Below are 25,889 nucleotides of genomic sequence, written 5' to 3'. Positions count from 1 at the left end.
CTGCTCACCTGCTGAGCCAGCCATGCTGGGCACAGAGACCCAGGGAAAATGTCCCCAGAGGTGGCCCTGGGCCTCCCTAAGCTCAGTCTGGTCTCCATGCAGACCAACAAGAGAGGGCAGGTGTGCTGCAGAGCCCTAACCCAGGGGTACAATCTGGGAGGGCTTCCTGGAGTGGGCAAAGGGAGGTGCAACAAGAGGTGGGCAACCTGGATGGGCAGAGAGAGGAGGCCATTGGGTGGTTCCTGGAGGGCAAGCGATGAAGCTGGGAGTGAGCAGGGGCCTTCCACACTGAGTCTCAGCAGCCTATATGGGCACCAGAGTGACGAATTAGACCTGTGGGCAATGGGGAGCCATTGAAGGTTCTGGGAGAGGGTGGTCCCATAATCCCACTAGTGTAGGGCTGAACCCCCAGGCTACTATTATCTCCTTAGAACACTGTTGTATCTGTCCCAGATGAGAAAACTGAGGCCTAGAGAGGTGCAGGAGCCTCTGGCCCACCCAGATTCCTGCACCTCTCTGGGCCAGTGCTGGCCCTGGCTGGCCAGGCAGCGGCACGCAGGGTGGGAGACGACGGGTAGTGTTGACACAGTGTCGTTTCTGTGTCAGGGTGGCCTGCATGGAGGCTGGAGGGCTGAGCCAGCCGAGGCTCAAATTTCACGAGGTGGCAAGGCCTGCTGAGTCACTGGCAGGGCTGGCCAGGCCACATGCCCACCTCCCAGGGCCCGGGGCTCCAGTTGGCACACTCAAGCTTGTTCTAGAGGAATCTTGGAGAGAATCCCTCAAACACAACAGACACCAGCGGACGGCCCGGGGAGGGGGAGTGGGTGACGGCCTGGGCTGGGTCCAGGACCCACACTCCAGGGAGGTGCTCCTCTGAGAGGCCAGGGATCCTCTGGGGCAGCCCTGGAAGGGGCCGGAGCCCGTGAGACTGGGGGTTTTGAGGCACAGCCCTCAGAGGAGACAGGGCACAGGGACAATTTCACCCTTGTCACCTCCACTGGGCTTGTGGGTCTGGCCAGTCTGTCTGTGGCTGGGCCCGGGGTCAGGACCCTGTTTGGTGGGTCTGATTGGACCGTGGTGTGTGCAGGGTGGGGCCGCCGGACGTTGTTGGGCGCTGGGCCTGGTGGAGAGCCCTCCCCAGCCCAGAGAAGCGCCACTGGGGGCCCCGCGGGGCGTTGGCAGCCTGCTGGTCTCTTCCCTGTGGGGACGAGGGTGAAGGGAAGCTCCACCATCTTGGCAGGACCCGGGAGTGTCCTGTGAACCCCCCTGGCGGATCTACCCTGTGGGGGCAGGGCGGACTCACGGCTCCTGCTGCCCACCCTTGGCCTTGACTCCGAGGCCGGCCCTGCAGCCCCACGACGTGAGGGGTCTGAGAGCCTGAACCCCCAGGACAGTCTGTGTGCCCAAGGCCCTCTCAGGCCCCTCACCTCTGGGTCCCTCTTGCAGCAGGAGCAGTGAAGTCCCGTGATGCTGCACTAGGGACCCACAAGCCTCTGCCGTCCACAGGCAGTGTGGCCCGCAAGTCTCCGTGCTGCGTGACGGAGCCACAAACAGCAGCCGAGCAGTCGGGATCGGGGGAGGGCAGGGGACCCAGGGCCCAGCAGACACTGGTGCCAGTCAGCAGGTCCTGCCACCGGTGCTGGGGCCTGACACTCCAGCTCCTCTGTCCTCCCAAACGGCCCTGTCCGGTGCCACCCGAGGATGTAAATAGCCCCGGGACCTGGCCACGGTGTCCTGCTGTCTGGCCACAGGGAGGCCAGCCGAGGGGCCTGTGAGGGTGGGGGGCGCCCAGGCTGGCTCTGCAGGAGGACCCCACCCGCTAGGGAGGCTAGCACTATGGTAGGAGAAGGTGGAAGGGGGCGTGGGGAGCCTCTAGTCGAGGGTGACCCCGTGAAGACCTGGGGTGCCTTCCTGAGGGGGTTCAGGGCCACACTACCCTCCTGCACTCCGGACTCCCTGAGCAGTGGCCAGGGTGGGCAGGGGCCTTTCTCTGCCCCTGGGGAGAGGGGAGGGGCCCCTTGGACAGCCCTGGATTGATCACTCACTGCTCTGATCCTCAGTTTCCCCCCTCAAAGTGGAGACAAGACGGCCTGTGCTGATGCTGGAAGGGGCCCCTCTTCTCAGGACGTGCCTAGTCCTGCCGTTCCCCCCAGACATTCCACGGAAGGATCACGCCCAGGGCAGATGGAGGACGCGAGGCTGCGTGGGGAGGGGCCCACGGCAGGGGGGGGGGCTCTTCGGCCTCCTGCACGGCACCTGGGGGCCGGAGAAGCAGGGGTGGGCTATGGGGCCCAGCAGGGCAGGACCTCTGAGAGTGAGTGAGGGGTGGGCGGGGGGTCACCCGGGCCAGCCTCCTGGCGGAGCCCCGGGGGCACCTGGTGCAGTGCCTGCTCCATGGTTGGCCTCTGTGCACGGGATCTCAGCTCTGGAGCTCCGTGGAGCCATCCCAGGGTGACGCTGGCACCACCGCCCTCTGGGCTCCCCCCCGACCCTGTTCTCTGGGCTGCCCTCCCACCACCACTTGTCACTCAGGAGTCCCCTCAGAGCTCATCCCGTCCTATCCCCTGTTCTTACAGCCAGAGAAACTGAGGCCCAGAGAGGGATGGAGACCTGTCCAAAGTCACACAGTGAACGGGGCATGCAGACTCTGGGCTGGAACCAGGGCTAGGCTTCCAGCCACCCCAGCAGCCGTGTGGCAAAGCCCCGACTCTGAGGCCAGCAGGCCACCAGAGTGACCTTCTGTTAGACTCGGTGTCTTGGACTGTGGAAAGGGAGCCCCCACAGAGCAGCCCCTTCTGTGGGGTCCAGGAAGGCTTGGCCCTGGCCCACGACAGGCACAAGTAGGACCCAGTGCGGGCTGTCAGTGCTGCTGAGGGGAGGCCGCAGGGACACATGGAGCAGTGGCCTTGAGCCCCATGAGCCAAGGGGGGGCTTCTGGGCTCATGGGTGAGAAGCACAGGAAAACCCCAGGTCTCCGAGGACTCAATCCAGGGGTCCTTTCTGGAGGAGGAGGTCTGGTCCCTGGCCTTACTGACCCTTCCAGCATGCCCATCAGCTGCCCAGCCTTGCTGTGTGCCCAGGAGCCTGGAGTGAGGTCTGAGTGTGCGGGTGTGGGTGGGGCTGGCCACTCCCCTGACTCTCAGCCTCTGGAACGGGCCAGCGTGGCCCCTGAGAGGAACCCCTGAGCCAGTGGGCCTTGGCGCCCACCGAATTGGCCCCACTTTTTATAGATGAGGAGACCAAGGCCTGGAGTGGGCTCAGCCATCAGGACTCACCTACAGCTCAGCCCCACTCCGAGCCTCCCTGAGGCTGGGCAGGGGCTCCCTGTCATGGCCCTCCCTCCTTGCCTGGGGCTGGCTGGGACTGGGAAGGGTCACTGCCTATCCTCCTGGGTCCCCAGGCCCACCCAGGGCCAGCTGGGAGATGCTGGGGGAATGAATGGTGGGTTCTCTGCCCCAGGGCAGAGACAATGGGACAAAGATTGCCACTTTAAGTGGGGGGTTCCCGTGTGTCCCACTCCAGGCCTGCACCTGGATTAGTGCATTTCATCCTGCCCATTTCCTGGCGAGGGGCCCCATGTAGACAGAGGGGGCCAAGCCCATCCCCTCCTTGGGTGCACACAAAGGCAGCGTGGAGGCCTGGGAGCTCCCACAACCCTGGGACTTTCTCCACGGGGCCTGAGGAGGCACAGAGCCTCCAGGGTCTGACCCGCTCAGCAGGGGACGCTGCCCCCAGGGTCCTTGCAGGGGCTGACTCCACGGCCTCCCTCCAAAGCCTCCTTTGCATGCTTGGCCCAGCCTGGGGGTGGGGGTGGTCCGGTGGGCTGGCACAAGTGCCTGAGCAAGCACAGGTCTTATGATTTGGTGACCTGGGGAGGTGGCAATGAGGGGCCCTGCTTGGTCCTCCATATCCTGGGCACAGTAATACAAAACGGCACCAAGTATGAGACCCCACTAAATTGACCCCCTGCTGGGTTGTGATCTTTAGCTTGAAAACGCTGGTCCAGGGGGTCAGTCGCTCAACAAGCAATGCTGACCGATGGCAGCAGCTGCCGGTACTGCGCACTCACCACAGCAGCCCCAGGCAGGCGCTTTGGGAGTGTTTACTCCCCAAACAGCCCTATGGGGGGGCGCTTGTTGCCATCCTCAGAAGAGGAAAGGGAGGCTCAGAGAGCTGAAGTCACTTGCCCAAGGTCACACAGCTACGAAGGGCTTTGAACCCAGGTGGCCGGGGCCAGGTCTGGAACCTGGGCTCTTGAGTCTTTCACCCTGCTGCACAGCCCTGAAATTGCCCTACTGAGACCAGCCAGCTCTCTCTCTGGAAGCTTCCAGAACCTATTCCCCAGGCATAGTGGCGAGGGCCCCCCCACCCCAGGACCCAGCACCCAGGGTTTGAGATCTCTCCTGGGTCCAGGCCCAGTGAGCTGGCCGGGCCAGGCTGGGCCGTGGCTCCCTCTGCAGAGTCAGACTGACCCACCCAGGTCAAGAGCCGGCCACGTCTCCCGCAGGGCCTCTGGACCTGCTTTCTATTTCAGCCCTTCCCGGCCTTAGCTGGCCCCGAGGGACCGGAGTAGCCGTGACTGTCTGTGTCTGTCTGCCCTGGGCCTCAGAGGAGTGCCGGACACCCGGCTCTCCTGACCTCGGCTGCCTCACCGACCCTGGAACAGCAGGGGTGGCGAAGCGTAGTGTCCACGCAGGGACGCTGTAGCGGCCGCTGTTCTCTGCCCACCTCCGTCCACCTTCCCTTACAAGGCCATGAGCTCCCCGTCACCCAAACTGCCTGGACCCAAACAACCCAAGGGCTGCCACGTGGACGCCAGACACTGGGTGAGCTGGAGGACTGACGACCTCTGAGAAGTGTGACATGAGACGCCAGGTTCCAAACTTTCTGACTCTGAGGTTCTGTGTTTCCAAACTTCCAAGATGCTGTCACTTCTAGGAGCCCAAAGTTTCTGGGACAAGCCCTCTGTGGCACCAGCTTAAGGCAGAAAGTCTGACCCTGAGGTCCCTCCCCACTGTCTCCCTCCCACGTGCACGTTCTCTGCTTGGAACACCCTCCGCGTTTCTCTTTACGGATCCAAACCCACCTCCTGCAGCAAGGCCACCTCTTCCACGAACCCTGCCCTGACCGGCTCCTTTCAGCCCCAGTTGTGAGGGCAGTGAGGCCTGGATCACAGGCTTGGGAATGGGAGGAGGGATGCTGTTGTTGGCCGGGTCGATCACTTTCCGGAAAGCTGGTGCCAAGTCTCCCTGTGTTGGCGGGCAGGCAGGGCACTGGGAGGCCGGAGGCAGGTCCTCAGAGCACTGGTGGGAGGCAGCAAGCCCCAGACTCAGAGTCTGGGACCTGGGCTCAGGTCCCCCCTCGGCACCTGCCCAGCTGTGGTGAGCAAGGCCAGGGCTCCACGCCCCTGAGCCTCAGCCTGCCCTCCTGGACTAGAGAACAAGGACCTCTCTGTCCGGGCCTACTCGTGGGGCCACATGGGGTGTCAGGGTGAGGCCTGGGTTAGGGTTCGGCCTGTGAGCAGAGTAGGTGCTCAGAGTGGGACCAGGGTCAGAGTTCATTGTGTGGCTAGGATTGAGGCTCAGGCTGTGACTAGGACCAAGGCTCAGTGTGTGACCAGGATCAGGGCTCAGTACCTGGCCAGGGTCAGAGCTCAGTGGGTGACTCTGTGTGAGTCAGGGCACCCACCTGGGCACATGCTTCCTAAGAAAGGCTCTCAGAGACCATGGGCCCTATATGGGCACTTCCTGTGACCTCTGTGCCCTGCCCTGTCCCTGCCCCAGGGAGTTCTCTCCTTCCAGTGAGGAATGGGAGGTGCTTGAGGCCCCATCTAGGCTCTGCCCCCTCCCTTCTTCCTCCCCACGGAGCTGGTGGGGTCTGGGATCCTCCAGGCCTGCCTGTCGAGGGCTGCTGGCTACTTCCTGCTTACGAGGCGTGTCAGGAGGACAGAGACCAGGCCCAGAAGGCGCTGAGATGGGCGGGTGGGGAGTGGGCTGAAGCTCGGGAAGGGCAGAGTGAGTCAGGGCTGTCGGGACGGCTGCCTGTGGTCCCCGGTGCTCTCTGAGGGCCAGCAACCTGGTTTCCGTGCTGCCTGGCCACTGGCTCCCTGGGTGACCTCAGGCCAGTCAGTGGCCCTGGGCCTCTGCTTCTGGCGAGGTCGTGCTTTGCGTCTGGGCCTCGGCCCCACACCCCTCCCGGGAGCAGGACCCAGGCTCCGGCCCCTCCCCGCTGGCTCCCAGGAAATGCGTTCTGTGTCCGTACTGGGCGCCTTCTCTGCGGGGGTGTGACAGATCCACAAACACAAATGCACGTCACAACAATGATGATGGTGACGGCAATAGTCATTGTGACAGTGACCCCTGCGCATTGAGCTGCCAGCTCCCCTCCAGGACGCCTATGCGGCTGTAGTTAGGAATGCATTTGCTGCAAATAGGAGACTCCTCCAGGGAGGCGGAAGCAAGCAAGGGGGAAGTGACAGTCCTATGGGGCCGGGCTGGGCTGGGCCCCCAGATTCAGCTTATCACTGTGGGGCATCAGCTTCTCCCCTAACTTGGGCCGGGTGGGCCGCTGGGAAGGCAGAGCTTAGAGACCTGCAGTGTCCGGACCCTCAGGCAGCAGAATGGACCCCCTCGCTGACCCCCTGGCAGAGTGGGGAGGGAGCTCGGGGCTCACCTAACCTTACAGTCAGTCCCCCTAGCTACAAGCAGCAGAATGTTTTGCCCATAGAAGTCACATGTGTGTCCTCTATGTGAAACAAGCAAGAGGGCTGCGCCAGAGGCAGAGGGGGAGGGGCACAGAGCCCCCTTTCCTCCTCCTGTTCCCGGAGCCCTGGGCTCGGGGACCTGGGGAGAGCTCTGGACCTGGGACGGCTCCACAGACCCGTCAGACCCTGGAGAGCCCCGGGCAGCAGGTGGGACTGAGGGCTGGCTCCACCGCAGGAGCAGGGGGCTTCTGGGAGGGGAGGGAGGCCTCAGAACTGACAGCCAGTTCTAGGTGGGGCCTCCTGTCACCTGGGGCAGGGGGCAAGATAGGTAGGGGCTGGACTACAGCAGGGCCCATGACTAGGAGCAGATGCCTGCTCTGTGTCCTGCCTGTGGGTGTCTGGGGAGGGGGCAGGGGGCTTGGCCATGGGCAGGGAAAGGGATGTGGCTTTCTCAGACCACAGGAAGGACCCTGTGGTTCTGACCACCGGCCCAGTCTCTGTCCCCACCAGGCATCTGTGTGTGGGGGACATTCTCCAAGAGGAAGCTCTTAGAGTCTTTTGTGTCTTTAGCCAGGAGGCCCCTCTAACGTTCTCTGATTCAGGGTTCTGGATGTGAGGTCCGGGGTGGCCTCATGAACCCCCAGAAAGCATGTGTGCCCAGAGGCACAGGGATCACCGAAGTCCCACCAGGGCCCAGGGGATGGCAGCTCAGAGTTTGGAGGTGAGGTCCCTGGATCACCCAGCTGGCATGGGGCAGAGTCAGGACTAGGACCCAGGCCCTCAGTCTCCAGCACACAGCCCCTCCCCACAGGACACCCTGTGGGGCAAGTGAGGAGAGCGAGGGAGCAGCCCTGAGGACCCAGACCCGATGGGGACAGTCAGCCCCTACCCTGGGGACCCCGATCTGATGGAAGAGGCAACAGGAAAATGACTCATCAACAGGGTGATGGGGACATTTGGGGATGACAGATTTGGGCTCAACCCTGGCCCCACTGCCTCCTACCCAAGGCAAGTCACGTAGCCACCCCACGCCTCAGTTTCCCCATCTGCATAGTGAGGGCAGCAATGTTTGGGGCTACGTGAGATAACCGTGCCCACATGGGGTCCAAGGTTCCGGAGTGTGCCCATGCCTGCTCGTGCATCAGAATCAGCTGGGGGATTCCATCAAAGGCAGATGCCTGGGCCTGGCCCCAGAGGGGCTGCCTGAGGCGAGCTTCTGGGCATCAGCGTTTTTAAAAAGCTCCAAAGTGATTTTCATGTGCAGCCGGGGTGGCCGTCCCTGAGCCCGCCTTTGGCTCCGGCAAGCACACTGAGACGCCACCAGAGGGGACCTGGGTTCTCCACGCGCTCGTCTCCCTGCTACCTAGAGACGGCTGGCACTCGGCAACTGCGAGTCCAGCCCCAGCCAACATCGTCAGTCTCCATTTGCTCATTCACTCATTCACTCGTTCCACCCATTCATTCATTTACGAACAATGGGCTTTACTTTATCCCAGGCCTTGGAGATAATTATTTTCCCCTCTGTAAACCAAGTCCTGTCTAAATCCGTCCAGATCCTCCGGCCGCACCCCGCCTGCGGCCTGCTCCCCATCTCGGGCCCAGCAGGTTTGTTTAAGGCCCGGCTGACACTGCTCCTCCTGCCGCCTTGTTGTGTTTACACTGGGCTGTCAGTGGAAACTCCAGGTGCGGGAGGGAGGCCAGAAAGAGGGCAGGGCCCACGGGGGGTTCAGGCACCCCTTCCTCAGCGTCTTAGGCGGCCCTGTCCCCATTCTCACAGGTGCAACCCCAGGCCTCCAGGCCCTCCCCACTAAGAGGGGTGAGCCCAGGAAGGCTTTTTGAGAAGGGAACACCTGAGCAGGTTTCTGTGGAGACTGAGAAGCCAACTAGCAGGTGTGGGGCAAAGGGTCTTACCAGCAGGGAAGAACAGCGAGCAGCAGCTGGAAGCCTTGAAAGGCTGTGGCTGTCCATGCAGGGATATGGCCAGAGCACAGGCAGCAGGCTAGAGTCTCAGTGTGAATCCTTCCACCACCACCTTCCCGCCATGGGGGCCTTAAGCACATTACCTAACCCACCTGTGCCTCCGTTTCCTTACCTCTCCCGTGAGGGAATCATTATATTAACTTCTCAGCCTCATGGTGAGGGTGAAATAATCCAGGGACACAGGTGGGCAGCCTGGGATGCCATGCTCAAGAGTTTGGGCTCTGCCTGACAGGCAATGGGGAGTTGTGGCAGGTGGTTGAGCAGTGCTGGAGCTGGACAGACTTCTGAGTCTCTGAGCTCCCAGGGCCTTTTTTGCATGGCTGGGTTGAGGGGATTTATACTGCCGCTCTCTTACCAATCACAGATCACCTGCCCTCCCTCCTGGCCAGTGACTGGTCCAGGAGTGGGTAAGCCTAGACTGATTTGAGCCAATGAGAGGAGCCCAGAGGCTTGGTGTGGGTTCTGTGCTCTCTCCAGCTTCCGGACAGTCAGGCAGCCTTTTTGTGACCGTGAGGGGGAATCTCAGAGAAGCACATCTGGAGCCTGATCATCCTGTGCCTGCCGTCCGTGCTCCCTCTGCACTTCCGGTTCTGTGAGATCACAGATTTCCTCCCTGGGGAAGCCAATGGAGTCTGGGTTACTGTCACTTGCTTCTCAAAGTGTTCAATCTCCACAGGACCCAGAGCATCTTCCTAGAGCTCAAATCTGACTGCATTAGTACCTGCGTAGAACCCGTAGGAGCTCTCACCCTTTGTGATGAAGCCTAGCGCTTTACCCAGGCCCACAGGGCTCCGTGGACTGTGGCTCCCACTGTGGTCTCCAAGCCCCAGCCATGCAGGTTCCCTGTCCCTGAACACACCAGGCACATGTCTGCCTCAGGGCCTTTGCACTGGCTGCTCCTTTGGGCAGGAATGCTCTTCCCTCAGCTTACACCACCTCACCTCCCTCCCCATTGAGGGCCTGGCTCAGATACTGGCTCCTCAGAGCGGGTGAGCGGTCGGGACTGCCAGGGTTACACGGGAGCAACACACAGCCCCTGACTCTCTGTGGCCCAAATGATGAATGCTTGGTTCTCATGCCACATGTCCACTGCAGGTCAGTGGGGTGGGGCTCTTGCTCCTTGGCCTGGGGACCCCAAGTGACAGAGGTTCCACTCCTGCACGAAGCCACCGCTGTCTCCACAGGAGGCTTCAGGGTCCACTGTGGTGGGGAGAGCGGAAGAATCAGACAGCAGCATCTCTGCTGCTCACACTCCAAGGGCCACGGCTGGTGGTGGCCATGCCTAGTGTGGGGGTCTGACCCGGAGCCTATTCTGGACATTTCATATAAATGGAATCATACAACATATGGCCGTCCGTGTCTGGCTTCTTCCACTTAGCACAGTGTTCTCAGGGCTCTGTCCCGCGGAAGCACGTGTCAGGACCCAATTCCTTTTCATGGCTGAGTACTATTCCACTGCAGGGACAGACCACATTTGGTTCACCTGTTCACCCACTCCTGGTAGACGGACGTTCGGCGTTTCCTCGTTTGGCCTGAGCCGTGCTGCTCTACACGTTCACGTTCCAGTTTGGCTTTCAGCTCTTGCAGGCAGATACCTAGGTGCCAGCCGTCCAACTCCGTCACTCTGTAGATCACTTTCTGCAGTTACTCCCACCACACCTCGTGTCTCAGCCTGGGAACTCGGGATGTCTCAAATCCTTGCCTCGGGCGGGGGGTTCCACAAGTAGAGGAACTGGCTGCCCTCGCACCCCCCACTGGCACGGCTGGAGGACGCATCTGGGACTGCCGGGCCCTAGCACAGGACTGGCACGCAGCAGGTGTTCGCCAGATGCTTGCCGAATGCATGAACAAACTAGAGCTGCAACTTGGGTTTTCCTGTGGGGTTTTGTTTGCAAGAAGAAATCTGTCGCTACACAATGTAAAATGTGTGACAAACACCACACTTGGAGGCTCTGCCTCCTCAGCCAGCACGGCTCACATGCTCCCAGGGCCCGGGGATCAGGGATGGGGCCAGCCCCAGGTTGGGGGGGGTCTGTCTACCCTAGCAGGCAACTCCTCCCTGCCAGCTGGTAGTGAGGTGAGGGTGCCCACAGTAAAACACCGTGTTTGGACACAAGCCAGGTGGGGCTGGGTCACGCTGCGTTCTTCCTGTGCCTTGTAAAGTGGCTCCAAAGAAAATTCCCCAAAAGGAGTTTCAGATGCTGCCATACCCGGGATAGTAGGCTGTTCTCCCTCCAGCGGGGAAATCTCCTCTGCCATCTCCCAAGGGAGGCGTCCCCAGAGAGGCTGGGCTATCCTCCACGGGCAGGGGACTCACTGCCTCTCGGGGATCGGAATCCACTTTTGACTGTCCTTCTCTACATCCTACTAGAAACGTGGGAGTCCCCCCACCCGCAGCATCCCGTTCTGGCTTCGCTGGTTCCTCACTCCCTTGGGCCGTCACCCTCGCTCTGGCTCCAGCCTCCCGGAAAGCACAGCCCGAGAGCACCCTCAACACCCTGCAGGCGGCGGCCAAGGGCACGGGCATCGGGGGTCCTGGGTGTGCCAGCCAGCTCCTGCGCCTTTGCTGTTTGGCTTTGGTGGGCTCCTCCCCTCCCTGAGGCTTGGTTTCCTCCCTGGTAAACGTGGATAAAGAGATGGCAGAAAATGTGTTTGGCCCAGGGCCTGGCACACGATGTGTCCACATAGATGCCAGCTGCAACCCCAAGACCATGGCTAATGTGTCCCCTTCCGGGAGCCCCAGAGGGCAAAGCCTGAGCACCCCAGCATGGCATTTGAGGCCCTAGGCCATCTGGACACACCTCACCAGGTGCCCCACTCCTGGTGGTGCAACCGCACTGTGCGGGGCCAGGATGCCTGCATGTTCCCAACCTGCTGTGTGCTTCTGCGCCTCTGTGACTTTGCAGGTGCTGTTCTCCTGCCCACGATGCTCTTCCCACTCTTGGTGGCCTACAGCATCCTGCAAAGCCCCCAGCTCTTGTCCCCCAGACCCTGTGAGTCTGTCACTCCTGGAGGGCAGGGTCTGTGGTCTGCCTCTTCCCCCCAGGGCCCTATCATTACTTGCAGATGGGGCCTGGGAAGACTGCGGGGGTTGGGGGCCATGTGAGCCCAGCCAAGGGTGGCCACTTCTCCAGCCCGGGAGGCTGGTAAGTGAATGCCATATGCACTCTCCTGGTAAATGACACAAACTCGTAAATGGTGCGGAGGTCCAGCGCTGGTGAAAAGTCTGCAATTTGCACCCTCTGGTTTAGAACATCGTAGAGATTCAACACCTGTCTGCTGATGAATGCTTGGATACTCTGATGACGGAGAACTCACTACCTGTCAGGCCATGTTTTCAGCAATGGTGGCTTGCTGGGAATGAGGGCTCAGCCCACCCAAAAAGGCTCCCTTGGGGGAGGTCAGCATCCCTGGGGGGCTGAGGTGGGGTGGGGGGGGAGAGAGAGAGAGAGGAGAGAGAGAGAGAGAGAGAGAGAGAGAGAGAGAGAGAGAGAGAGAGAGAGAGAGAGAGAGAGAGAGAGAGAGAGAAGGTGCTGCCCCCTGGTGGCCACTGCCCATAGGTGCGGAGGTCTCGCTGGCCTGGGTCTGGCTCCTGCCTGGCCTCACTCAGCTCCTAACTCTGAGTGCCTGCTGGTGGGAATGAGGGAGATGGGACAGTGAATGGATGTCCCAGGCCCCAGGTGCCCTGGGCCAGTGCAGTGGGGAGCACGAGGCATCTTCAGGCTTGGGAGGCCAGCGGTGCCTCCTGGAGTCCCTGGGTACCTGTGGCCTGTCCCATGCAAGAGAGGGTCAGGGACCTTCAGTCACTTCAGGCTTCCTTGGCCTGCACCTACCACATCTTGGGCAGCATCAGCTCAGTGTTGGGGCCCCACAACCTCAGGGTGGGGTCACCTGGGTTGCCCTCTGCCCCCACCAGGCTCCTCTCAATCCCAGGGCTGGCCAGCTGCCCCCCTCCCTTGGGTCTGCCAGGGTCTGGGGGCCCTCTCACCTTCCAGCCCCAAGCAGCTGGCCCTGCTCTGTTCACCAGAGGTCCTGGACCCCGCCACTCCCACTTCCAGCCTCATCCAGTGCAGGGAGGAGGGACAGCCCCCTCTCACTCCCGCACCCCCCTCACACACACGTTAGGCCTTCCCTTCTCTTCTTCTCCTTCCCTCCCCCCTTCCTCCTCCCTCTCTCTGCCCCCTTCCTTCCCTCCCTCCCTCTTTCTCCTCTCCGCCCACCCTACTCTCCTCCCCAGTTGAGGGACATTTATCTAATCTGGGAGAACAGGAGAAAACAACCTAATCTCAATTTTTTTTTGTTTGGCCTCATCACAAATTCCCCAAATTGTTCTTGGATTGAGGACTGGGAACTTCAATGTCAGGGTTGTTTTCCTGGTTTTGTTGCGGTCTCTGAGTCCTGTGGGCTTCCCAGGGTCTAGGAGGGGCCCCAGGAGAATGGGGGTGGCCAGGATAGAACCCTTCTGTCAGTACCCCCACCAAGAGTGCAGATGCCTCCCCAAACTTGGGGCCTCTGGAAGGGCCGGAGTGCCCTGAACCCAGGGGGAAGGCGGCTCCCCACTCTCCCCAGACCTCCAGGGGCTCCCCCTCTGCAGACTGGAGGGGTGGGCTTGCTGAGACACAGCCAATGGTCTTCCTTCAGAATGACCTGCCACTCCCAACTTACTGGTGGTCCTGACTGCACCCTCTGCCCCCGCCTTGGAGCCCCCCACCAGCCCCCTCCTGCCCCCAGAGCATCTCCTGGATGAGCCCTAACCCCCACTCACTCTTTGGGGACCAGCACAGATGTTTGCTCCTCTGGAGGCTCCCTTCCCTCTTCAGGGGTCATGCCCCCAACTTCAGTGAGGGGTACAATGACCCTTTCAATGCCTGCTGTGGCCCCCAGCCTGCGGGCTGCACCGGGGGGTGGGGGAGTGGGGTCCTGCTGTGGGCCTTGGTGGCTGGCAGGTGGGTGGGGCAACATTTGGACCAGGCTCTCCCACCAGGGGAGGGGAGAAGGACTGGTGGACATCTGGGGCAGTCCTGGCCCCCAGGCCCCTGCCAGGTGCCAAGGAGGCCTCTCCCAGGGCCATGGTCACTGTGGACTGACATGCGGAGAGTGGCAGCTGGGCCAGCTCCCTGACACCGGCCAGCAGCCAGGCCTGCTCCGAGGCCCCAAGTCCCCTGCCACCCTTGGGGCTCTCATCCCAAGACTCTGCTCCTGGGACAGACAGGAGCACGGTTCTACCCTGTCCCTCGCTACCTTCCACTCTAGGCCGGCCCTGATGGACCCCAGGGTGCAGAGAAGACTGAGCCAGACTCTGCCTCGATGGGCCCACAGGAGGGGACACAGCCTCTCAGACACATCGGAGGACCCCCCCTTGGCTGTGCCTCACATGGGAGACCCTGGGTCAAGTTGTTAACATGCTCACCCTCAAAGGACTGCGATAAGGGCCCTGCCCAGGGCTGTGCAGAGGGCTGACAGGTGCTGGTGGGTGCTTGTGGCAGTGGCACGTCCTGTTCTGGCAGCACGTGTGCCCATCCCTTCCTCCCTCCCTCACCAGGAGGGTGGTAGGGGGTGAGGAGCCAGCCCTAGGCCTGTGTTTTGCCTCTCGTCCTGAACAGGGTCCTGCAGGGCCCAGGCGCTGGCACGCTCACAGCATCTCCTCTGGCTCCCAGCAGATGAGATCAGGGCCGGGTGGGGCCCACAGGCAGGATCAGCTACGTAATTTCCAGGCCCAGTGCAAAATGAAAATGCAGGTGTCTTATTCAAAACGATCAAGGGTTCGTGATGGGGACGCAGAGCATTAACTCTGCCGAGGGCAGGGCCAGAGGACAGGGCCCCGGTGACCCACTGCCCAGGTGGCACACCAGTGCAGCAGCCCTGCCCCCAGGCACCACGAGGGGGCGCCCGCGGGGCGTGCCCAGTGCCTGCTCCCAGCTGGGCCAGAGCTGCTACCCCAGCCTTCCCACTCCAGCCCTCGTGGGAGGCTTCGATGATAACGCCAGAAGTGTGCGTGTCCCAGCTCTTCGCTGGTGGGAGTCCTCATCGATGGGGTCTTCCAGCAGCAGGGTGTCACCAGGTGCAATGGTGGGTGCCAGATGGGGCTGAGAGGCCAGCAGGGCTGGGTTTGGGGACACACCTGGCCATGGGGACACACAGGGAGGCCCTGTGTCCCCAGTGACACCCCAGCTCTTGCCTGGGACCCGAGTACCCAACCATGGGGGCTCTGCTGACTCCTCCTGCCTGCCCCTACCCCAGGCGCCCTCCTGTTTGCTGAGCACGCTGGACACTCCACCCCCAGCCTTTGCACACGCAGGGGCATGTTCCTGAATCTTCCCTGACCCAGTCTGCTTGGCCTACAGGTCTTCCTTCAGGTGCAGATGCCCAGGGCGTGCCTCCCCCAGAGCTGCCTGGGGGATCCCTCCCAGCCCCAATCTGGAGCCCCTAGGGCAGCCTGGCACAAGTGCTCAGTAAAAGTTTGTCAAATGCATGGGGCAGTGGGAGCCACGGGCGTCTTAAGCCAGCAAGGGGCTACAAGAGGGGGCACAGCCTAAGCTTCCAGGCTTACGTGGGCCCACCACACCGCAGGGCCTCCAGCTCAGTGCCCTGCTGAGCTCCCACACCCTGCTCCATCGGCGGCCTCAGAAACCTGGGCTTGGGCACTGCCCACCCCACACTAGCACTGGGTGGGAAGACTTCCCCCTCCCCGGACCCCAGGGCCCGAGCTCATCCTGCAGCTGCCTTGCCACACAGTCACAGCCTGCACAGGCTCAGGCCCAGGCAGCTACCCAGCTGCCCTGCCCAGGCCAAGTGATGCTGTGCGACTTCTGAGGCCGCGTGCGTCTCGTCGGTGGTAAGCCCTCACGCTGTCAGGACACTCAAGCAGCCCACGGGGGGAGCTCACCAGGGGAGGCACCGAGGGCGCAGCTGACACCCTGCACCGCCTGGCCAGCGTGACAGTGGGCCGGTGTGGAAGCGGCTGCCCCAGCCCCAGCCGGGCCCCACATGATGGCGACCCTGGCCACCTGACCACACCTCACGAGGGACCTGAGCCAGAAGCACCCAGCCCGGCTGCTCGGAACCCCTGACCACAGACACACAGAGCACATTTCACAGCAGAAGTAACCAACGCCTAAGTAATACACAATGTTTTGTCATTACAGTAGCACGGCTGCATTATTGAAAACTTGGGAATGAGAGAAATGAAAGGGACCTTCCGCACATCCCTCCGAGTCCCTGCTTCCCTTAAGTCCTGTTTTTTCTTCCCATCTGGGGCACAGCTGCTTACTTTGGTTCCCAGGATAGTGGAGCCTGAGATGGGGACGTGGGCACAGGTGGTTTATCTGGGCTGATCCCAGATGAGGGAGCCAACGTGCAGGTGTGTCATGGAGGTCGCGGCTGGTTTCAGGAACTCCTGGGAAGTGTGCCAGGTGCCCCCAGGATGCCTGCCTGCAGGCCAGGAGGCAGCGTGAACCCGGCTCCCTTCCTGCACTGGGGAGGGCTGGCCTGGGGTGCTCAGTCCTGCCGTCAGTGGGCACTGTCGGGATAAGGAAGGTCCAAGCTTGCTCAGAACGGGCCACTGACACTGCGGCTGAAATTAGGGAGCGTGGCCACCAGAGCATCATTCCCCAAGTTCTTCTCATTCTACACCTACACTCTTGCACTCGGCTTTTGGTTTTACCTAACAAAACTAAATGACAAGCACTTTTTCTTTTGCTCACGTTCGGCCTTCAGGGCTTGAGGAAGATTCTGGAAGGAGAGTCATAAAGAATATTTACTGAGCACTTGCTCTGTGTCACACAGAAACCACCCAGCAGCTGATAAGCACCATCTTCACAACAGCCTTATAAGACTGGAACTGTTACCACGACCCCACTTATGGATGAGCAAACTGAGGCAAGGAGAGGCGACAGTGTGGGGCCCAGTGAGGGTGGCACCAAAGCTGCTGCTGGTGCCATTAGCCCACCTGCTGCCCTCCATGGCTGGATCTCAGTCCCCCAGCCCTGGCCCCTCCTGTGTGGCCCTGCCGTGTCCTGGGCCAGGGTCTGCTGGGCTGGAGGTGGCTTTCGGGAAATCCACTTAGCACTGACCTCCTCTTTGTCCTCCTTGGATCTAAGCTGCTAACCCTGGGCCCCACCACTGCCTGAATCCTCCCGTACGCCCCCCCTAGCTGGGGGCCTCCTCCCCGCCATGCCTCCAGGGTGGCAGGTCCAATGACTGGGGGCAGGTTGGAGGTGGGGTGGGGGTCCTTTCTACGGAACATACTCAATCCCACGGATGATTCGGGGGACCAGGCCTGGGTTCTGACTCTGTCTCCTCCTGGCTCATCCATCACCTCCATGGCCCCATTTTCTCCTCTGTAAAACAGGATCACTTCTGAGCCACCCGCTACCCGACCCTGCTGCTGCTCAGGAAGGGATCAGGGGCCTCTGGACATCCCCCTGCCTCACCCATCCACAATTTAGCATGCATCTGCCAGATGCTGGTCTAGGTGCTGGGGACACAGCTGGGGACAAGCCAGACAAGGTTCCTGTCTGGACCACAATCAGTGTTGTAACTGCCTGGGGGACTTTCTGGCAGAGCTGAGAGCACAGCAGGGCTGAGCGAGGGGTCAACCAGCAAGACTAAGCTCTCAGAGGAGGCAGCAGCTGACAGGGAGCACATGCTGGGAAGGATGGAGCCCCTGGGATAGTCTGGCGCCAGTTTCCAGGCAGGACACTAAGTGCAAAGGCCCCGAGTTGGGAAGGAACCTGGCATGTTGGAGGAACAGCTTGTAGGTGTTTTGCAGAGAGGCTGAGGGAGCGAGGGGAGAGTGTGTGGGGCACGGTCAGGTGGCTTTGAGACAGGTTTGGGTCACTGGTCTTCACTGGTGAGGTGGTGCCCTGGGATTCTGCAGAGGGGAAGGTGGCTTTCACTGCTGCCTGCCGGTCCCTCTGGCTGCTATGAGTGGATGGATGGAAAAGCATCCTCTTGGGGAAGTGGAAGCAGGACAAGAGCAGGTGGACATTCAGCTAGGCCAGGGCTCCAGGGACTGGCATGGGGGAACTGGGCTGGGTGGGAGAGGACCGCGGTAGACTCCAGCTTGCCTCTCTGCTCCCCTCTGTCCTGGGCGTCTTGCACACCCAACCACTGGTTTTCCCACTAACTTGAGCCACAGCCTCCCTAAGAAGGGCTGGTCCAGAAGGGGACACCCTCACTGGTCCCCAAGGGAGCCTCTGATGTCCCCAGGGGCTGGCTGGGGGCTGAAATGCCACCCTCACCTGGGCGGGGCCGCGCAGCACGGAGCAGTGGCGGCGGTTCGCCGAGTGTGGGCCCTGCACACCCACGATCTCGCCCACGATCTTGCCACTTAACAGAGGGGGCCCAGGGACCTCAAACCCGATCTGACCCCAAGGCCCTGGGCCGGGTGGCTGCTATGTCGTTGCCGCATCTCCCAGCAAGTCCTCCTGTGGCGCGGGACTCAGCCCCGATCGACACGGGGAGACCGAAGACTCCAGAAGTTTCGTGAACCTTCTGGCCTCAGCCGCGGGCACATCCCGCCCTGTTCATCCTCACTCGGGTCCAAAACCGGCCTTACAACGCCCGCCGGCCGTAGGCCCCGCACTAAGAGGCCAAGATCAGACCCCGAGGCCGTCCCCAAGGTTGCCGCCGGCTCTTCCCGCTCCGAGAGGCCGCCGAGCCGCGCGCGGGGCCGCGGGCGTGGGCAGCGCTCCCATTGGGCCGTGCCCCCACGTGACCCGGGGCCGGGCGCGCGCCCCGAGCCGGAGGAGCCGCGGCCGCGCCCGTGCACGAGGGGGCGTGCGCGCGTCCCGAGCCCTCCGCCCGTCGTGCCGGCGCCGCCCGGACCGCCAGGTCAGTCTCCTCCGCGCCTGCTCGGGGCGGGGGCGCGCGGCGCTTTGTGCAGGCGCGTGGGGGGCCGTCCGCGCGCGAGCCTGCTGCCCGCTGCGGGCGCGGCTTCGGGGCCGCGCAGGCCGGAGGGCCCGCAGCCTCCCTCCCTGCCCGCGCGTCCCGGGACCCTGCGCCTGGCGGCCGCTCCTGCGTGAACGCCGGCTGGGTGGCTGCCACGTGCCACGTGCCATGTGCCCGAGGAGGCTGCTCTTGGGGACGCTGCCTGCCGTTTCCCCAGGCGAGCAATAGGACAGCCCTGGCTGGAAGGCGGGACTCCGCTCCGTTTTCTGGGGGCGCGAAAGACTCCCTACTCCGAGTTCATCCTCCCCAAGGTCCCGCCCAGCATCTGGCTCTGCCACCATTCACTGCTCAGTTTCTTCATCTACACAGTTTTGGGGTGATGGAACCCCACAAGCTTCTCTGCCTCCCTGGCAGGATGTGGAAGTCCGTGGATGTCACCGGGTCTGAGTCCTGGCTGCTACCCACGCGAGTGTTGGGAGCCGGGGCGGGGCCTCACGCCTCCGGGCAGTAGCCTGTAGAACCCGGTCAGCAGCCCTGTCCCAGGGGCTGCAGGAGTTAAACAGCTGACTCCTGACACGCCTGGGGGGAATCTCCTGGGCAGCTGGTGGCCGGCAGAGTTGGGGTTGGCATGCCCAGCTCCAATCTGGCCTGGTGCTTCCCTGGTGGAGCATGGCGACTCTGCAGGCGGGATTACAGACCTGAGGGTTCTCGTCCCTTCTTTGATAGCGGGTCTGAGGGCAGCGTGAGGTCCCGGCGGCTGGTCAGTGTGCCGGGCACCTCGAGCTCTGGCAGACAGGCATGTGCTGCACTTTCTCTGCCTGTGGGCTCTGGGGTCAGCACACACGATTCACCATCATGCCTCAGGTGTCACTGTAGCGTGTGGACTCCATGGGGGCCCTGCTCTCAGGCTGGAGCAGTGTGTGTGTAGAGGGGGAGCGCTGTGCACCCGATGGAGGTCCGTGGACACAGGCCTTGCCCAGACAGAGAGGTCTTGGCAGCTCTGTGCAGGACCATGCTTCTCAGGCCTCAATCCTCCCACAAGGATTAACCTATTTCTCAGATGAGGGGCCGAGGCACAGACGGTGGAGGCAGGTGCGGCCCCTTAGCCTGCAGGCCTAAGAAGAGCCTTGGTTTTCTCATATGTGAAGTGGCCGCTGGTTGGCCCGCCCTGCAAGCTGCTGTGAGGACTAAATGGGAGAGGCACAGAACCTGTGGCCCGAACTGAGCCAGCCTTTGGGGGTCTCCTCACTGCCACCCTGGCTGCATGTGTTAAGGAGGAAAGGCTGTCCTGACCCCGTGGGAATTCCTGGGCTGCTCCCAAATGGCCCCTTGGGGAGCTGGCCACCCTCTAACACCCCAGCAGTGAGTGTTTTCCAAGCGCTCCCTCTGTGCCAGGCCCAGTGCTGGACTTGGAGGGGGGTGATGGTGTGCCCAGACCCATGACCCCCTTGGCTGGTGGGGCAGGGCAACTCGCAGACAGGGCCCCACAGGCAGTCAGTGTGGTGGGAGGACACGCAGGTGGTGAAGAGAGGGGCTCTCCAGGCCCACTGGCTCCTCCTTGCCTTTGCCCTACACCAGGGTGTCTTTCCTGACCACTGCAAGGAGGCTGGGGGCCTCAGCTGGTCCCCTGTGTCCCCAGTGCCAGCGCAGGATGTGGTGAGGGTGGCTGGCCAGTGCAGTCAGTGGCCTAGGCTTGGTAGGCAGGAGGATAGCTGGATGGGTGGGCTTCTTTCCCAGATAAGCAGTCCATTTGGATGGTGAGAGACTCTTGGTGTCACTATGGGTGGGTGACATGAGGTCACCAGGCAGGGGCTTATGGTAAACGCTTAACAAAACCCTAACTTGGAGCATTAGCCAATTTCTGTGGTGTAAATACTCCCAGGCTACCAACCTGACTTCCCTGTCTGTGGACTTGGGAAGAGGCGAACCCAGTCGGCCTGAGGGGGGCGCAGGCTGGTGTGACCCCTGGCTGACCACTGGCGGGGAGGGGAGGGTGTTGGCAGATGTGCAGGGCGTATGCAGGTGACCTCCCTGGAGACTCACATCCAGATGGGGACGATGCAGCTTGGGGAGGCACTCACTGGTGGCAGGCCCTGGTGAAAGGGTGGGGTAATTGGAAAGCACACCGGCTGGTGTCCAGGTGGCATTTGGCCAGAGGGGCCAAGCCGGGAGCTCCTGGGGCTGGGGCTGGCAGAAAGCAGTGGGTATTTTCCCCAAGACCTTGGGTTTGCCTTTGTTCCCCAAGGACTCAAGCCTGACAGCAGGCTGTAAGCAGAGGATGCACCTTGGCTCACCTCTCACCACACCCTCCCTGCCAGCTGCCGGGCCACCTTCTACACAGTGCCTTCTCAGACCACCCCAGGGCACTTTCTTAGCTGCCGCACCTTGAGCACTGCTTCGTGTCTCCCCACCTCCCCCGCAGCCTGGAGGACCACCGGGCAGGGCCTGGGCAGGTGCGAGGGCTGATCAGCCCCGCCCTCTCCCACTGTTTCAGAGTTGGGTGGGGAGTGGATGCGGGCTGCAGGTGGAGGTCCTGCATTTTGGACAGGGCTGTGGTGAGGGTGAGTGCTGGGGGAGGGGGGTGGAGGAGTGGCTGCATGCATGTCCAGAGCCTGCCTGCCCCTGCCAATCAAGCCGGCCTCTGGGGGCGAGCCTGGGGTGGGTGGGGTACTTCCTCCGTGAGGGGTCCCCAGGGGAGGGCAGAGGGTCCTGCCGGCCATGGCCTGGTGCCACACTCAGCAGTGGAGCTAGAGGAGAATGGGGATACCATTGGCTGTGGCCCTGCCAGTGTGGGTGGAGGGCTGAAGGAGGTGACAGGGCCCATGGGTTCTGAAGGCTCCATAGGAGTTTGCCTGGCACAGGGGATGTGTGTGTCTCCCACCCAGGGGGCGCGTGAGGTCAAGACCCCGAGAACCTCACTTTACCCCTTTGAGCTGGGCTGAGGCTGTTGTACGGAAACACAGAAACCTATCAGAGGCTGTTCCTCCCAGGTTGGGGGTGCCCTAAGGAAGCCACCACTCCTCTACCAGGCATGTTGCACACACTGTCCCAGTTGCCTCAGGGGCAGTCTCCTGGGGCTGAAGCGGAACTGAGGGACCAGAGCTCCGCTGACCAACTGACGTGACCATGTGGCTCAGAGCTGAGCCCCTGCGTGAAGGTGGACTCTCAGGTGTACTTTCCTCCTGGAGCTAGGGAGGGGAGCTGGGGCACCATCCTCTGCACACCCAGCTGCTTGGGTGCCCCAGCCCTCCCCCACAGCCCAGCACACGTGGGCCCTCCTGTGTCCCCCTCCCCCCGGCTCTTCTCCTGCCATCTGCCCCAGACCTGGGTGCCCCGTGTCGGGGCTCATGCTTCTGGAAGGAGGTGAAGGAATGTAGTATAATCGTTGTTGCTCCCATGGGCCATCATGGCTGGTGACGTCTGGGGCTGCCTGCCCTCGCCCACCTTGGCCTGGCCCTGCCCCAGAACCCACCCTGCTGTCAGCTTGGAGGAAGCAGGAGTGTAGCCCCTGACCCCGTGACTGTGTAACCAGGTGCCATGTGAAGGTGGGGGTTCCGCAGGGCCTGGTGATCGCAGCACGATCAGAAATGGCCATGGGTACCACTCACCATGGCTGTCATTAACTCACGTTTAGCACTTGATTCATTCTAACTCAAGATGAGGATTAATGCCTCTGGGGTATTAGTATTATCACCCTGTCCTACAGCCAGGGAGGGCCCTAGGGTTACAGTGATGTGCCCAGGGTCATTCTGCCGAGAGAAGAGCAGAAGAGCGGGAATTTGAATGCTGGCTGTGCCTCCTCTTTGGGGAAGGGTCAGTATATGGGTGGGGGAGGGCTCTGGTCATCTGGGAGGTGGTCCTCAGTGGGGTGGGCTGTGCTAGGGTCACCAGGTGATGTGGAATGTGTTCACGTAAGCCATGTCTTCCCGGTGAGAGAGGTTGATGGGCTTCCCTTCCCTGTGCAGCCCGTCCTCGGAGAGCCTGGACTGTTTGAAATCCATGGAGTGCCGGGCGTTCAGGATCAGGGGTGCATGACGGGGCTGGGCATCAGCGGGATCACGCGTGTGTTCTCCTGCCGGGGGCTGGATGGCTTCAGGTAGCCAGTCCAGCATTCTTTTCTCACTGAGCCAGCAAGACTTGAGCCCCCACTGCATGTCTGGCTCTGATCTGCCCCTGCGGAGCCGGCAGCCAAGTGGGGGCAGACACACCAGAGGCTCCCACACCTGCAGTAGAGATCACGTCTGCTGATGCACAGGCCAGGAAGGCCCAGGAAGTGGGGTTGCAGGCCAGAGGATGGCCCAGGACGGGCTGGGGCGAGACTGGACTGTGCTCCCGTGGACTTGCCTTCATGTGCCAGGTGTGCTGGTGGGTGTCCCGAGGGCCCAAGTTCAGCTTCTCCATCCCTGCTGCTTTCTTGCAGAGGATTCAGGCTGGAAGGGATGTTCAAGGGATGAGCACAGGTCGGCTTGCCTTGAAAGCGGCCCCGGCTCCTTCCCTGGGGGCCAGAGTGTCTTCTGCCACACAGCTCTGGGAGGCAGGGGTGAGAGCTCTGTTTGACGGCAAGGAAGCTGGGGCTCAGGGGACGGTGATTGCTGCGGTGTGCCAGGCCCTTCCTGACCCCGTCTTGGTTGGCCCCTGTGAGGGCTGTCCCGGGTCGGAGTTGGGTGGGAAAGCGAAGGGGTCTTGCCAGAAAGTGCCTCTGCCACGCCGGGCTCCAGCCACAAGCATGGTACAATGACTGTTTTGCCACTTGGCTACCCCATGCTAGGCGAGTGGCCTCCCTGGCTCAGGCTTCGTTTAGGAGCCCAGGGAGCCAGTTCATTGTCCCCCACAAAGCCCTGCAAGGCAGGTGGTGGGATGGGTGTCTGGGCGCAAGGACACTGCCTCAGTTCCAGCTTTCTTGGGACCAGTGTCCTTGTCTCTCAAAGGCAGTGGTCTTTCAGGACAGCTGGCATGGGAGTATGCCGTCTTTCCCTGTCTGAGCTGGAAGGGGGTCTGGGAAAAAGTCACCCAGAACTTGGACCTACCCCTCCTGTCCCCATTCTCAGGTCTTCTGCCACTAACTGCCTCTGTGTGCTGGGTCTGCCATGTGCCTGCTGTGAGCCCGGCTGTGCGTGGATGAGTCCTGGATGTGGGCCCTGGATGGTCAGTGCAGCTGAGCAGGGAAGGAGGCGGCCTGCCTGGAGATGCGGGGCTGGAGCCCTTGGTCCTGGAGGATGTGGGGTTGGGGCGGCAGGGAAGAGTGCCACTGTGCCTTGAGCCCTGGGGCTTGGCCCATAGCAGGTGCTCAGGAGTTGTTTGCTGGGTGAGAGGCTGAGTGGGGCTGGGTTTGGAAGGTGGGTCAGGGCCTGAATCTCCTGCTGGGTGACCCTTGGGGGTGGGCGTAAGCCCCCTGTGTCTCCATTCCGCACCTGGAAACGAGAGGCCGGACCAGGTCTGTGGCTGTAAGTTGGGGAAGCACCTTGCTCGCTTGGTGCTGTTTGAGGTGTACACCCACTGGGAGATTCTGACCCCCACAAAAGCCCCCATTACTGATGTGGGCAGATGGCAGGTTGGGAGCCCCTAGGCTGCAGCAGGCTGTTGTTTGAGTCCCTGACTCTGATTCTGGGGGAGGGGTGGCAGGGGCTGTGGAATGTTCTAGAGCAGGGGTAGTGGGATGGAGTGGAGCCTGTGGGATCACAGTTCCCTGGGTGTGCTCCTGGGAGTGGAGGCTCCAGAGGAATGCTCAAACCACTGGGGGTCGGGGGGCCTTGGGCCCATGGCTGAGGGCTAAGGTGCTAGAGCAGGGCTCCCTAGCTAAGGAAATCGGGGTGAGGGTGCTGAGGTCTGGCTGGGGAGACTCTTGCCTCAGTTTCCTTGGTGTCCAGGCCTGGGCTGCCCAGGGGACTCTGTAGTTGATGACAGGTTGTCTGGAGGCCCTTCTCCTCCTGGGCCTCAGTTTCTCCTTCTGCAGAAAGGGCTGGACCCACTGTCTCCAGCCATGCCACCCCACCCCCTCCTGGGAGCTGCAGGAGCCTGTTCCCACAGCCTCATCCTCACCCGCCTCGGAGACCCCGAAGCCAGGGCTGGCCCAGCTGGAGGAGGTGATGGATGGCCCTGCCCCATCCCTGTCCCCGTCTCTGTCCCCGTCCCCATCCCCTTCCCGTGGGACTGGCGCTCCCAGCCGCTCTCCTGGCCCTGCCCCCTACTCCCCAGCCTCTGTGACTCAGGCTTCCTGGAAGAGGCTTGGGAGGGTTCGGAGGACTCCCTGCCACCCGCCAGAGCTCCTGCTCACCTGCCCACCTGCCCCAGGTCCCCGTCACTGCCTTTGCTGTACACAGTGGTTTCACCTGCCTGTCCACTCTGTCCCCACCCCTGAGAGGATGCCCCTTCCTCCTGGTGCCCCTGCTCTGCCATCTTCTACTGGTGCCTGGAACACTGTCTGCCCTCTCCTTCAGCTGGACCTGGGCCCCCTGCCAAGGCAAACATTTTGTCTCCTTTAATCTCCCCATCCGGGGTCAGCTGCTGAGGTCCTTCCTCCTGGGCTTTGCTTCTTTCTGGCCAGCTGCCTAGAGGCCCATCTGCTGGGAATTGTCATACGGAGCTCAGGGGGTGCCCGGGGCTCCCGGCTGTCCCTTCCCACAGTGACCTCCCTGTCCCCTCCACAGGGCCCTAGGGAGCCACAAGGCATGGCCCCAGCTCTGCCAAGCCTCTGTGGATGACCCTGGCCCTGCTCCTGCCCTCCCTGGGCCTCAGCGTTCTCATCTGGAGAATGGGGAGCTTGGAGGAGACCACTGGACCCCGCAGCAGACAGAACAGGGGATCAGGACAAAATCTGGCAGCCTTGATGGCCGAGCCCCAGCCACCTGAGCCAGGCTACCTGCTTCTGATCCCACGACTGCCACGGACACACTGGATCATGGCAGGCACACCCTTTACTCTCTCCCAGGCCTGTGACTTCAGCAAGGGCCATCCATGGGTGCCTCAGTTTCTCTATCTGCCAGGGCCGTGCTCTTGGGGCAGGTTGATGACCTGTAGTGGCAGCACTGCCCGGCCCCGCTAGGAGCCCTGGTAGGGGAGGGGCAGCATGCGTACGATGCAGTTAAGATTTTAATCGTAGATTTGGTGATGTTTGTTATGGTAATTCACACAGCCCAGGAAACCCATAACTGCTTTGGTGCCGGGCTTCTGGGCATATGCTTAATTTCACAAGAGCAGGACGGATTGCGTTTGCTGTTCTGCATCTCACTTGAAACTTCCCTTGGTGTGAACTGTGGGCCGCTTCCCAATGGCACCCTTGGGCCCTGGGCTCTGGGTCTGGATGGGCCCTTGTTTA

General features: G+C 62.0%; 1 protein-coding gene across 1 annotated transcript in view; it reads left to right on the top strand.

Moving 5' to 3' along the window:
- Positions 1–18,497: 18,497 nt before the first annotated feature.
- PTP4A3 (protein tyrosine phosphatase 4A3) overlaps positions 18,498–25,889 on the top strand; it is a 40,561-nt gene continuing 33,169 nt past the window's right edge. The window contains exon 1 of the mRNA XM_045560930.1: positions 18,498–18,517. The gene's annotated coding sequence lies outside the window, so the exon portion shown is untranslated. The remainder of the gene's footprint in view (positions 18,518–25,889) is intronic.

Source organism: Lemur catta, chromosome 9 (assembly GCF_020740605.2).
Source record: "Lemur catta isolate mLemCat1 chromosome 9, mLemCat1.pri, whole genome shotgun sequence".
In the NCBI taxonomy this organism is placed as follows: Eukaryota; Metazoa; Chordata; class Mammalia; order Primates; family Lemuridae; genus Lemur; species Lemur catta.
Note: the sequence above shows the minus strand (reverse complement) of the source record. Positions and strands in the feature narration are given on the sequence as shown.